Source organism: Coturnix japonica, chromosome 1, assembly GCF_054131305.1.
Source record: "Coturnix japonica strain WE chromosome 1, WE-NBRP24, whole genome shotgun sequence".
NCBI lineage: Eukaryota > Metazoa > Chordata > Aves > Galliformes > Phasianidae > Coturnix > Coturnix japonica.
The window spans coordinates 85110831-85126255 of record NC_140663.1 but is presented as its reverse complement, the minus strand read 5'-3'; the positions used below and the strand labels follow the sequence as shown (position 1 = coordinate 85126255).

At 36.6% G+C, this 15425-nt stretch overlaps 1 long non-coding RNA gene across 1 annotated transcript in view; it reads right to left on the bottom strand.

Annotated features, from left to right (window-relative positions):
- The window catches only part of LOC107322229 (uncharacterized), a 69614-nt gene extending 54412 nt beyond the window's left edge, over positions 1 to 15202 (bottom strand). The window contains exon 1 of the long non-coding RNA XR_014938828.1: positions 14499 to 15202. This is a non-coding gene — a long non-coding RNA (uncharacterized LOC107322229). The remainder of the gene's footprint in view (positions 1 to 14498) is intronic.
- Positions 15203 to 15425: the final 223 nt, after the last annotated feature.

Sequence of the window (15425 nt, the reverse complement as noted above, 5' to 3'; positions counted from 1 at the left end):
CCAGCATCAGCAGCCACAGGCCACCTGTCTGAGATGCCGTTTTGGAAATGTGTCTTCAATATGAAGAGATCTATAAGCAGATATTGCACACGGGCCATCTTTCAGTCACAAGCTATGCAGTCTGCTTCTCCTGCAGTTAACACCAGCTTTCTGAAGCATGTTGTCTAGTCAGAAACTTGGCTACCATAAGGAGTCTTTGAGGCAAATACCTCTCCCAGTACACCTCATAGACAGCTTCAGCACCCAAATGAGGTTTGTGAATTCCTCTCCTGGAAACAACTGTCTGAAAATTAACTTTAGCAATGCACAGTACAACTACTATTACATTCACCACTGGATCTGGACCAAATTGTGACATCTGAGGCCAGTGCCAAAAGTAGGAGTGGAATTCAGTTATTTCTTTTGCATGTTTTGACTATCTGAATCACATTTACAGATACACAAGTGACAGAACATGGTTAGTGTAATGGATACATACAGTCAGCTTTTTCATTGACACACAAAAATGGGACTTTTAAGTTAGCTCCTTCAGAATATTCTTTGCTCTCGTTACTTACTGCCACTAACACATCCTTCTGTTGTGTACTAATTTGAGTCAGTAAGAGATTGTCTGTGCTGGCAGAAGAGTATACAGATGTGATGACAGTTATTCTTGACTCAGTGCTTGCAATATATAGCCTCCAAGGACACTTTCAGCCAATATACTTCTAACCTTCCTCAGTTATGAATTACAGTCTAGGAATTCCATTACATGCTCATCTGTAAGCATGCATATGGCAGAGTGACTTACTCCACATGTTTCATAATGGGACTATGAGAGTAATTAGGGTAATGTGTTAATGTATGGCCCCTGAAGGACTTGTCTGGGAAAATAAATAAATAAATAAATAAGAGGGGAGAATAAAGAAAAAGAGAAAGGGAGAGTGAGAGAATCATGGAAAAATAAGTAATCGACAGCATTTTTTCACACTTTTAGCCAGACAACATCTGCTCAAATTAGACTTTGTGAATTTGATATGATCTGAGCAGCAGATCTGGTCCAAAAGCCACCAGTAACCTTTTCCTTCCTTCTTCCATTTCTACAGTAATAATCAGCTCTAAAAACAGAATCCTTGGAAAGGGATTTGTGCTAACAGATATTTTTATGCCAAATAGAGCTTTATTAATGTCAGTAAAGTCAGCATAGGTGTAAGAGACTGCTCATTAAAAAACGGAATCTCCATATTCTCTCTTCCAAGAACTGAAATATTTTAAAGGCAAATGCACTTTTTATTCATCTTTTCTCCCTGGTGACAAGTTGCTATTGGACACCTCATTTAATAGATACACAGACACTCCCTGTAAAGAAGAGTGAGAAAATTTATCTCATCTGAAAATTGATTTGCTCTGAGTGAGAAAATCCATATATCCAGTTCACTTAACATGAGGATTGCCATTCTGAGCAATGCTTAAACCGCCACATCCACCTTCACTTTGCTTTCTTTTTTGGAGGGGAGAGGGGGGATGTGGGGGTTAAAATAATTAAAAACAGAAACTGGGTTGGGGAACCCTAAAGTAAAAGCCTCCCTAAAAACTGTAATTCTTCTGCCAGATGTGTTGGATCTATAGAGCGAGCTATTAAAATAAAGGGAATTTGAAGCAAAAAAAAAAAAGTGCCTATTTAATTTTACAACTAGAATTATTCACAAAATGTAACTTTCAGTGTCCCATGAAGACCAAACTGTAAGATATTATACATGACTATTTGAATCAGAAATGCTGGCACAACCATCTAGCCACTGCACAATGTACAGCATTCATGGCCATCCAAGAATACAAGAATAGTCATACCAGGCCAGATCAAAGAGTTCGTCATGCAGTCTCTAACAGCAACAAATAGTGGATATCTAGGGATAATGTACAGAGTAACACTTTCCCTGGATAGTCTTTGAAAATCAACAAATGACGGGCAGTTATAATAATTTATAAAATGTATTGGATGTCACAAACAACAAAATTAAATTAACCTGTGATCTGGCTATTTGCATTCCATAGGCAGAAAAATAAAAGCCAAAATTAGTTGTTACTCATCCTAAGTTATTTGGTCACACTGAAAACTATTTTGACATATGAAAATCTTTACAGATGTTTTTTAGCTAGTTACTACACGTCACATAAAGCACATTATTTGTTTAAGGTTTATCTACAAGTTAGAAAACTTCGGGACCATCTATAAACTTAGATCAACTTTTAAAGACAAGGATAGATACTTCTCGGGAATTATTTTCCCTCCCAGGCTGCACCCAGAAGAGCAAATCAATACCACAAGGGTGATGCTATGCCTATGTTTGCAGCAAAACAGCAAGCTGTTGGTGATTTTCTTTTAGTAAATGGCTCATTATATTCGGAGAAAAGGCACTCATTGTCTATTTCTGAAATTACTTTGCCTCTAGGATTTTTCTTTATTAATGAAGTATAGTGTCTTTTGAAGCCAGTGCTTAGAAGAGTTTGCTTTATGGAAAAAAAAAATCTGAACATTTACACATGATTTCATATACATGGCATCTTTGTCATGTTAGGAACGAAAATACTCCCCCACAGCTACTGATGAGAGTTCTCAGCTTTTTTTAATGCTGTTCAGTTATTCACTTTTTATGCTAAGTAGGAAATGTCATATAACAATAAAATTAAGCTGCTTACTAGAAATGTGCAATAATCCATCCACGCTCGGGATAGCTAATGAAAACAGGGATTCATCAAGTTCTGCTGATAGATGAGACTAACCGCATCCAGAACATGTTTATCTAACAGTCTGACAACACATAAATATATAGTCTCTCTTTTAATTAGAAAATCTGTCTCTCTCAGTTTGATTGTATGGAACATAAAGATGAATAAAATGAGGATACATGCTGTATATACTGACTTACAACTTCATTAAAGAGAAAAGATGTTTCCAAGATTGCTTAACCTGGCAATCAAAGTGTTTGTGCTACAACCCATTCAAATTGGGAATTTCTAACCAGGCATATGCTTGAAAGAACAAAGGGATCTGTCTTCTTTTTCTTCTGGTTGCTATGAAGACCACCCTCAAAGAAGAGAAGCATGCACTTTAAGAGAAAATGTAGGTATAAAGTCAACCAGATGCTGCTGTACAAAAGAGGATGAGAGAAATTATGATTTTGGGTGTTGTAGGTGAAGGGCCTGAAAGGGAGAAATGATCACCTCCTTCCCACCAGTCATGCACAAGCTGAAGTTCAAAGCTCAGATTGATGCCATTGACGGCACAATCTGTCCAGGCAAAGAAAATGGGTTGCAGTTCTCCAGTCCTAGATGGCCATGCCCTAGATGGTGAAAAGGTATTCAAACTGTAGCTACTAAGGGGGCAGCAACACACTGTGCTGCCCCTGGTAGATGCACTATTCTCTCTTGCAATCAAGAAGGGGCAATGGGAGTCAGGTGGATGAGGCTCTTATCCTCAGGCTCTTCTCCTCTTCTTTTTTCGCTTCTTGTTATTTATCTGTCCTTTCATCTCTCTTTTGCTCCAGCAGACCTTAGTTCTTAGGTCAATCCATAGTGCATAGAGATTATTTTCCATTAAATTGTACTGAAAAGACAGGATACTTGTATTGCTCAGGCTCAGGTGGGGATGAAATAATGAATGAGGCTGAAGGCTCTGTGCTCAGAAACTTGATGATTTCTATTACAGACCTCATTGTTAGGAACAGTGAAGATAAACTCTTTTTGGCCTAAATGGAAGAAATAAAATAAAATAAAATAAAATAAAATAAAATAAAATAAAATAAAATAAAATAAAATAAAATAAAATAATAAAATAAAATAGTTAAAAAGGAGAAGTTGTAGACATGTCATTCTTTAAAGCAAGTAGACTAGGAAAAATTGATTATTTAAACAAATGTTGGAAAATTATAAACAAAAAAGTGTTTTGTTCTCACTACAACAAATCATTTCTTAGACTTTTTATTTTTTCCTTGGACTCTGGAAAAAGAATATTTTTATTGACATATGAGTTATGACACAGGAAAAAAATTGACCAAATGGCCAACAGAGAGCAGCGAGGCGATGTAGTGGAGGGCTGCAAAGTGGTACAGTTCCTCTTCCTATGACATGACCCATCACAGGCCCAGCAAGGCAAGCTGGGATGGATAGCATTTCAAAGCACTCTCCTCAGTGGTTGCTTGTGCACTGATGGAGCAAGGAAAGGTGTAGTCTTTTGCATTTGTATTCTTCTTACCTATCAACTGAGATTCTTTTGCTTTTTCATTGATATTCTTAGCAAAGAAAACTTCCAGTTTCACTGTAGCTATTTTTGGTAATGCTCACTAGGTGGATGTATGCTAAGGAGCATAAGAAATTTGTGTATTTCACTTAGAATTTAGTGGGCTTTGACAGAGCTATCACTTTGACAGAGTTATCTCCAGCTAAAATGTGTACAATTTTAACTGCACTTAACTAAAGTGAAACAGACAAGTTGTTATTCTATTATGAATAAAGCTCTTAATTAATACATATACTAAAAAATATCAAAAACCTATAAGCAACTGACAGTATCTGTACTGTGTACAGTACTATTAATGTGGAATGGCTCCAGTTCAGAGTCTTTTGAAATTCTTCTAAACAAAGTTATCCACTTTGATAACCAATAGAACATACCACTTCAGTGTTAATCACTACAGGAAGTGTTCAAATATTCTACTTGCAAAAGCATGGAATGATTTTTATATATATTTTTTCCCACTGGCACACTGAACACTACAAATATATTTGCAAAACAGAAGAAGGACAGAGATGTAAACAATACCAGTCAATAAATATTTAAATGTGAATCTGCAGTATATTAAAAAGAATGCTTTAAGCAACTGTAGATAACAACCTCCTATTCAGAAAGTAAATCCTTTCCTGAACTGCTCCCTTATTTGAGCATTTTTATTGACTTGTGTATCAGAGGGTTTTTTAAAGAAATCTCTCTTCTAGGTTTCTTTGCTTTCAATACCAATAATGACAAATCTCACACACTGAAACACTGATTTCAAGCAGCTCTTGATGGGACATAAGGCCCAAGAAAATATTTCAAATACTGAGCTACACATAGTATTTTCCCTATTTCCCTCTCTACTGACTAATACAAACTTTACGTAGTGGTAGCATATTGCCACAAATACCAAGCCTTCATGCTACATGTTAAGAGTGCACATGCTCTCTCATTACACTTCAGTTCTGCACCTGCAAGCTTTTGGAATGCAGTTCACCAAAGCGATACATTTTATCTGAGGTGAGAAAACTTAAATACTGAAAGATGGAAGTGCGTAACTATATTAGCCTCCATGGAAACTGGAACCAATTTTCAAGTCCTGGTCTCTTCAGTGCAGCTCAACAATATAAATTTTCAGCACAGTGTCTGTAGATGTTCGGAACACAGAATCAAAGGGAGAGAGACAGGCGCAGTGGTGGTGTATGATATTTTCACACCACATCTCTGCAGATTGGCAGGGAATGAGCACAGGAGTTCTTCCAAAGAGGAAAGTGACATACTAAAAATAAAATCAAATAAATTATTATTATTATTAATAATAATAATAATAAATGAGTGCCCTTAAAATTGAGACCTCTTCAATTTCCTCCTTGTCTCAAATCTTAGGAAGAAGAAAAACTCATTAAAGATTATTATGCCAATTTAGGAGCTATAAAGTGTTTAAGCTACCTTGTGGCAGGTTAGATGGGTCTGATATGGAAACATCAGTATAAAAGTCAAGATCTGAGATCAGTTTTCAACTCAGTCAGAATGCTTTCTGATTTTGTGACAACTAGCAGCTTTTCTGTGCTTTTTTTCCTGGCACACTGCCCATTCCTCTATCTCCTGATCAGAAAAGAACAGACCCAATACTTCTACTTCATGTTTCCAAGCTGTTTTTCTTTTAGAAATGCTTTATAGACACTACATTTTCTGTTTAGTATCTCTTCTCATACATTTCACTCATATGTTTTAATTGCCTACACCATAAATCTTTGGGATAAGCTCTCTCTGTTCTAAGAGAGTCCTTAACACCAAAGCTTGTTAACAAATCCATTGTTATTTAAGAATAGGAAAGTTCTCTAAAGCAGTATATCTGAAACTGTAGCACACCTCCAAGCTGGCTGATCATACAGGTAGGCTCTGTTGTTCCACATGCACAATCGTTATGTGCTATAGAAACTGGAAAGATGTGAAGCCACTTTCCTGATGAGGAGTATAACAAGTTTTTTTCTTTCTCTTTTCATTGAAAGAGAAAATAAAATTTCAGGTTAACTCAAAACTAGGCTCAGTTTTGTTGTAACATTTCACTTGGGTAATATCTCATAAGAATAACTTCTAACTTTTCTTTAGCAGTGAATTGTTGCTCACATGTAATCTTTGTTGACTCAGAATTTAATTCCTCAAAGAAAAGTAATTCTAGGAAGTAAATCTACTGTTTCTATGTACCATGGTTTCTACCACTTCATTCCCACATTAGTGGTAGATAAACTGGAAAGCTAACTGCTCTATATGTAGCTTCGAAGCAAAACTCATCAGTTGCTGGGACATGGGGCTAAGGAAAACTACACACAGGCTGTTTAACTATGAAAAAGAGTATACTTCAAATATAAATTAAAGACTTGGTAAAGGAATTATGAGATAATAGTATGGCTTGAGTTATACAAAAGAAATGAACAGTTGTTACATTGGTTCCTTTTAGTATTTCCATTTCTGAGCTTATGTTAATTGAGTCATTCACAAAAGGCAAAACCATAACCAATGAAATTGAAGAATACCCATACCTATTAAATGTTACAAAAGATTATGAAGAAACCCACTGTTATGAATTCATTAGCCAGTGGTAGGCAAGTACTGGTTAGCATGGCTTCTAAACTACATGGAAACATACTGGTGAATGTGAAATCCTTTTGTCAGGTATGAACCAAACTAAAACAGCATCTTTCTGAAATACAATAGCATTAAAGACAGGCTGAAAATATTAATTCAATTTAAGACACTATGCTAAGAAATTTAAAACTAAAAAAAAATAATAAAAAAATAAAATAAATGAAATACATATAGTAATCCAGGGAAATAAATTAATTAGTGTAGATCGAAAATGAAACCATGCGAAGGCTCAGAGGCACAAGGTAAGGTGTTTATTTATTTACTGTGGTTACTTCAGAACACAGTGTATCACTGATGATTTTAGTTGCAAATTGTGTTAATAGCCGCTTGGGTTTCTTAGGAGGGAAACTAAGTTGCTTTTTACAGCAAGTAGAGAACTATGAAAGCGCAATTTGCATGCTACTTGAAGAACCAGAATTCAAACATGGTGGTTATTTTTAAGGTGGAAAGCATATCTGCATCTACGATTGTAAAGCCAAAGAATCTTTTGAGTTGGAAAGGATAATTAAGGGTCATCTAGTACAACTCCCCTGCAATGAACAGAGACAGCTACAATTAGATTAGGTTGTTCAGAGCCCCATCCAGCCTGACCTTGGATGCCTCCAGGGACAGGGCATCCACCACTTCTCTGGGCAGCAAGTTACTGTGCCTCATTGCCCTTAATGTAAAAAACTTCTTTATTCTGTGCAGTCCAATTCTCTCCTCTTTAACTTTGAAACCATTCCCCCTTGTGTTATCACCACAGACCCTGCTAAAGAGTCTGTCCTTACAGCCTCCCTTTAGGCTGCTCTCAGGTCTCCCCAGAGCCTTCTTTTCCCAGGGCTGAACAGCCCCAGCTCTCCCAGCCTGTCCTCTTAGAGGAGGGGTTCCATCCCTGGGATCCTTTTTGTGTCCCTTCTTTGAATGCACTCCAACAGGTCTACATTTTTCCTATACTGAGGACTCCACATCTGTATGCAGTACTCCAGGTGAGGTCTCACCATTGGAGAATAAAGGGGTATGACCACCTCCTTCACCCTGTTGGCCACAGATCTTTTTATGCAGCCTAGAAAACAGTTAGATTTCTGAAATGCAAGAACATATTGCTGGCTCATGTCCAGCACACCATCTACCAGTACCCCCAGGTCCTTTTTGGCAGGGTTATGCTCTGTCCCTTCATCCTCCAGCTTGTATTGATAAAGGAGGTTGCCACTACCCAGGTGCAAGACCATGTGCTTGGCTTTGTTGAACATCACAAAGTTCTAAGTGTATATGAGTATGGCAAACTGCAAAACTAAGTCTGCAGTAACATCCATTAAATCTATACAGCCATTTACCCATCCACAGCACTTTCTGTTTACTTTTAATCAGTTTACCACAACATTTAGCCATTAAAAAAAGCAGTACCTAATGTTAGGGCAAGGATAGACAACAATGTGTTTCAAAATCTAAGTATATGAACTTTATTACATAGGCTGCTCAAGATCTATATCACTGCCTTTTTTTTTTTTTTTTTTTTTTTTTTTTTTTTTTTTTTTTTGGCTTGAGAACTGTGATTTAGGGCTCAAAAAGTTCATGCTGAGAGATTCTACTTTCACACTGAATATTACTGTTTCCTGTTTAACACTGGGGTTTGAAAGAAGATTTGAGATGAAGAAATTTAGTTTATGGAATCCTGCTAACTAGTGCATGCTTACAAGTTGGTAACAGGGAGATCGTTTCAGGTCAAAATGATGGATACGTGCAGATGCTTCACCTCCTCATTTGGTATTATGACTGTCTAGAGTGGAAAAAAGAATCTATTACTGTTTGTCCACGAGGTGGCAGGACACGTTAACTAAAGCCGCACGCAGATAGTGCGATTACGAGCTGAAGAGTACAAGTGTTATTGTAAGCAAGGGTGACAAAGTCTAGTTACTGAAAAATAGAAAGCTATCTCTTGGGATATTTGGGATTTTGGTTTTTTTTGCTTTTGTTTGGTTTTGGGTTTTCTTTTGCATCTCTTGTTTATGAGTGTGCAACCTGTGTGGTGCCAAACACACTCCATGTTCAAGGAAACCCAATCTGCAGCAGCATTCCATCACTGTAATTAATATCTAGTGTCTAATTTCGCTTTTTCTTCCAACTTGATTTCAGCTCCACTTTATACAAAGTAGTTTCACAAAATTCTCCAAAAGGCAACAATCTGAAAGAACCTATGACAAAAGCAAACAAATAAATAAAGAAATAAAATTAAAAAGAAAAAACAAACTGTGACCCAATTGAAAAGTATGTGTCACTGATGTTCACATTCTTTAACTGGAACTCTGGAATACCACAGATTTTTACTGAGACGTCTAATTTGAACTTTGATATTTATTCATATCTCAATAAGTAAGCCCAGGCCACAACTGTAAATGTTGTACAGTAAAAAGTTGGTCCCTAATTTGAGTTAAAAATAAAAAGGAATGACTAATGAAAAAATGTCATCCTCGGCCCATGTTTCCTAGAACTGTTGATTTATTCATCCTCTTTTAATTATTTCAATCTCTTTGTCACTCAGAACATTTTCCTTTCTTTTACAACTGCTGTTCACAGCAAAAAAGTCAGGAATTACACCTTTATCAGGCATCAGGTGTTAATCAGCATTAATAGAACTTATCTGTTAATAATAATCATCATAATAATAAAATGGTATTCACTTTATTTTGCCTCAGCAGAACACAAATTTAGATTCATTTTTTGAACTAGATTTGGGAAAAAATATCCAGAAAAAACCCTTTCAGTAAGTCAGTAATGCATTAGGTGGAGATGTGGGGCCAGACTGTCTAATACCGCTACTTATTTAAATATATAAGCAATAACTTTTTGTTTCTAGGAGCACAATTGCTACAATTTTCAAGTTATATCTGGAGAAAAAGCATGAAGTAAACAAGGTCTCTTTTGTTACAGACAGTACAGAAAATATGTGTCCTCAACATGTAGTAAGTGGTGTATGAAGACGAAAACCTTTGCAGGAATCATACTTAAGTAATAGCAGATCAAGCCAGCCCACAAACAGCCTATGACAGAGTTCTGCTGTGGAACTGTGAGCTCTCTGCTGATGGGAGATCTTGGAGATAGGGGACTATGTAATTTGGAATTTTCACCCAAGTTAAAATACTGTGCTAAATGCAATGCAAAATTAGCCTGGGCTAGAATTTTTCATACCCTTTTCTAACTTTTGAAGATTGTCTAAAGGATAAAGAGAGTGGGGGTGGAGAGAAAGGGATTTTCTTCAGAAACATAAGATTTTGTGGGGAAGACCGCAGGACTTTCCTAGCTGATTTGAGTTCTCTCTAGTACTATTTCCTAAGTTTGCCAAATCCTCCACTAGCCTGTTAAATGAGCAGTCATTTGGATATAAGATGGCATGCAGTGTTAAAGAATATGCCAATAGATGTGACTGCAGGAATTCAATTATCCCCACGTAGCAACAGAAAGCAAATGGGCAAAATTCAGCTTTAACAACACCAAGGGAGCAGTGAGTACAGGGGCCCTTAGATCAGACTTCGTCTCATTTGATGCTGACACACCTGCTGGGTCAGGATCATCATCGTATGCCTATACAAAGGCAGAGACATTGGGTATGACAAGGACATGTGGGCAGGAGGCACAGATCTACTCAAAGAAGAGCACCCTGACATCTTCCTTGTTCTTCAGCTCTGTGAATGTTTCACGGCCTGAAACTCAGCTTACGTGAGAGCAAAACAAGCAGAGACAAGGGAAGCCAAAGATAGTGGCAAGTCTGACAAGATGTGACAATTTCCTTCTCTAGTTCAGCCCCCAGCTCCAGATAATCAGATGCTCACAAGCACTTTCATTACATCTTTCGTACTTTGCTCCTAATCACATGGACTTAATTCTCTCATTACCACTACTTCAATGAGTGCTGCTATGAGGAGCAGGAAGTGACAGATTTGCAGTCACAGAGCAATGCAAAAAGTTGTGTTTGCCATTTACTGATTGCTTACAGTGTGAGCCTTTGAATCTAACTGAAGACAAAACCTTTTCTTCTGCAGGTCTAAGGAACTTAAGTTTTTCCCGTTAATGACTTTTCCGAGGGACCTCTGCAAGGCATGATCTCAACCTCACACTGCATTGCTTTGGTCTCCCTAAGGGAACTAATAGGCTAAGTGCAGTTCCAAAGAGAAATAAGATCATGAAATATTAACTTATTTTTCAAAAACAGAATGAAAATGATGTCTTTTAAAGATTTTTTCCACTTGCAGCATAAGTGATTACAGAGGGTAAACAGTTTTTCTTTACCATTAACTCTAAAAGCATGCAATTTTAGTACTCCACTGCAGCAGAGAGATCTAGATTGGCTAGAGTTCAGCCAAAGAGTACTGTCCTCATCTGAAGGAGTAATGACCTCATCTGAAGGTCTCCTAGCACCCATGTGCATTAGCTAACTCACTGCAGGTGAGCTTCGTATCTTGATTTTAGTAACACATAACAGTGTCCTGGGTGACGATCCTTATCAGGAAAGAGGGCTGCATGGCAGGTTCAAAAATGCATATATATATATATATATATATATATATATATATATGCAGGTTGCTCCAGAAGTAATGCCTCCTATTTATTTCTGTGGAAACTACAATGGATACAAAGAGCGCAATGACACTATTTGATAGAGCAAATTCTCAGCTACAAAACACTGTTTTCAACATAGTTGACACCATTAGCTATGTTTATGTGCCAGTGATGAACAAGAAATTACATGCCACACTCATAAAAATCTGCACCAGTGGAGATGACCCATTGTTTCACAGCTGTTATTATGGTGTCATTACTAGGAAAATGTTGCCCATGCAGTACAGCTTAAATGTGCTACCATCCACTGTTCGGTCCATATAAATATTCAGCAAGCATCAGTGAATCTCAGTACGTGCACTTTTTTCTTCATAGAGGAATTCCATGACACAGCTTTGCTCCCTGTATACTACTATGACAGACACTGTTCTGTCAGACTGCCCCTCTGTTGCCATCTGTCACATGGAAAGAGTATGTAATGGGATACTGGTGGGAAGGTTCAACCTCAACTACCATACCACCAACATCCACCCCTGATGTCGTGGCCAAAGTAATAAAATGGGAGGCATTACTTTTGGAGCAGCTTCCCTACTCTAAAATTAGTTACAGGTGTTATCAGTGATTTCTTTTCTAAATGGAAGGAAAGGGAGGAGGGTTGTGCCAGGAAATGTTTTGGATCTGGTACTGCTGCAAGCCTTCTACAAAATCCTGAATGAGTAGAGGCAGCGGTTTTAGTCAGTTTGGAAATGGGACCACACTGGCAAGGACTTCAAATGCAAAAAATGCGAGTATGTACTCAAAAGTATCATGCAAACTGCACAAAACAGTTTAAGGAAATAAATAAATAAATAAATAAATAAACCCTTCAGAATACAGAGCAAGAATTCTTTCAAAGGTAAATGACAGGTTTTTGTGTTAGGGAAAGAATGAGCAAGTGCACAAGACAGAATGAGGAAATGATCAGGAAGAAACTTTGCTGAAGGTAATCTTGGATAAGAGCAGATAACTTGATGGAAGCAAACAAAACAAAACCAAAACAAAACAAACAAACAAAAAAAGCAAGCTGGGACATGCAAACAGGAAGCCTAATAGAATCATACTGCAATCCTACCTTTTTATTCTTTTTTGGAATTCATAGTTTTCAGCACCACATTACAAGTAATTGAAGCATCATAAAGAATAGGTCTATAAATCATTACTGGTACAGAATACATGATTTATGGAAAAAAAAAAAGTCTTGTCACATTTTCTTACCCCTCACGCTTAAGTGAAGTTAATTAAACCTTTAGATGCAGAAAGATTTTAGCATTATTGTTTTGCTGCAATGAGGCCTTCTGAGAATAAGGAACTATAAAAGTAAAGATTCCTTACACTAGGTCAGAAATGCTTTAAATATATGAGACTATACTACAAAGAAGTGACTTTTCAAACTACCTATAAAATTAGAGAGGGTAGAGACAACTATTAAAATTCTTAAATTAAAATACATTTGCTTTCTCTAGGTATAGTAAAGAGAAAACTTAAGTCATAGAATGCCCAGAAACACATGGGTGCAAACTATCTTTGGGCATCCACTAAGACATAGACCTCAAAGAAGAAATTGCCTATAAAAATGATTCCAAGGAGAGATATAATAACTTAATAACATAAGAGAGGGTAGATCAATGGTTTTGCCACATCCTTGTATGAAGAAAAAAACAGGACCAAACATACTGCAAAGCAGAAAGGAGAGAGAAAGATAAGATGACAAAAACAAAGAGCTAGTTATAAAGACTGTGGATGGAAAAAAATAGTATGTAAAAGGAAGATAAATTTGCTCATTACATAGAAGTCAAATTCTCAGGTTAGACAAACATTTGCTTCAGGATATTTTCAGTCAATAACATTGAATGGAGAATGGAAGATCACCAGCTAATAAAATATGAAGTCGTTACTTGTAGTACAGGAATGCATTTCGAAAAATATGTACCCCATACATTCAAATTAGAAGAAGTGGGTAATTTCTTTCCCAGAATACTGAAAGCCTTTATACTTGAAATTACAGGTCCTATAAGAAGGATTTGAAGATGCATTGGCTTTTAAAGGTAAAATAAGCTGAAGAATAACAACGACCTAAATTACCTACAAATAAAAAGAAATAAGACCCATTAATCCATTAATCTGTGTTCAGTAATTTCCAGGGGCTACAAACAAGTTTTGGAGGACATAATTAGAAACAGACATAAACAGAGAAAAAGGGAGAAAATGCAGCATACATTCATTGAAGATGTCTTTTTTCTTAAAATTCTAGTTTTCCTATCAAAGGAGTTACTTGATTTCAGAATTTGCTTAGCACATTTGATTTGACCAAACATGTTCAAAATGTATTAATTTGTGCATATTCATCAAAATGCTAACAAGCAGAAAAACAGCAAAAGAATCTAAGAACCTGCTAAATGAAAAATGATACTGGCATTTACTGACTAGGAAACTACTGGCATGGAGGAAAGTTATGGGTGAAGCTTCACAAAAAATAGATGTAAAATGTTTAACTAAAGATGATAGTAGAATAAAATTCCACAACATACCCAATAAATGCTATCGATGATTTACAAAGAGCAAGTCGTGGAAATATTATACAAAAAAAAAAACTCTGAATGACCCTGAGAACTGGACTCATAACTAAAATGAAGTAAAATATGAAATCAAAGATTGTTGACCTAGCAGGGGACAAGAATATTTCCTACAAAACCATGCTCAATAATCAAAATAGATAAAGAAGGAAAATCAGTTTTCCCAAAGTATGGTGAACACACTACTGATGTATTACTGTGAAAGGACAGTTGTGAAAAATCAGAAATAGAAAAGCATAAAACATCAGAAAGTTCTTCATATACAAGGTATCTGAACCGTAAGAAAATTTGTCCAAAACCATGCATAGGTGTAAACCACTCAGATCACTGTTATGACAATCAATATCTGTACAAGAAGAGTGATTCACAATTTCCATTAAGATGAAATTGTTGCTGATGAAGTGAAAACACCAAAGAAGTGGAAGATTAATGTAAGGTAAAAATATTACCTAATGGACTTGCGTAGATTAATTAATTTTTACCAGAAATTCACAGAAATAAAGGTGACATTCTGGAACAGGTATATAGCAAAAACATCCGGGAGAAGTAATCTCAGCAGTGTAGTTCAGAAGCGAGTTAGAAGACAGTAATGTTCATGGCAGCAGAAACAGCACTTCACTATCCAAGTGGTCATTTACTGTCCACAATACAGAGCGGAATAAGTACTTGCGCACTTCTGTGTTAAGAGCAGCCAGCATAGTTGTGAAAGGTTTTCTGAATGAATCCAAGTTTTTTGTAGATTAATTTTGATTTGGGAGTTGGGTCGATCTTCCGGTCAGAGTTGTTTTTCTTCTCTTCTCCATTTTAAATATGATTCACTTATTGCTAACATGTGCTATGTCTGAGTAGCAGGAGGAAACTGTTCTGCCTCTGAAGCACAGGATAAAAAAAAATACAGCTGGCTTGTGTATACACTTGAAAAAAATGGTCTTGCTGCTTTTACTCCTTTAGAAGTGTTGGGCAGCTTGTACTATTAATGCCATATCATTCTTTGAAGGCAGATTCTGATATCTGTGCCAGGAGAAGAAATAACTTTCATCTTTTAGAAGAATTAGTTGCTGGTGCAAGAGGTCATTGCAACATTTTCCAGTGAATCATGGGCTGGATAATAAAGCCAATAGTATAACAAGACTTCGCATCCCACTATTGCCCAGGGACTCTAAAGAATGCAAATTGAAAAGCTCAAATGCAAATTATCTGTGACTGCACTCGACACAATTTCTATTGTTAAAAGAAAACAATCAGTAAAATTCCTGAGATAGAAACACTTATCACATTAGTGATGCACAAAAAAGGAATGAACAGAATACCATGAGCTCATTTTTCCTTGTATAATTCAGTTTTATATGACTGGTTGTAGTAAAAACTATTTATAT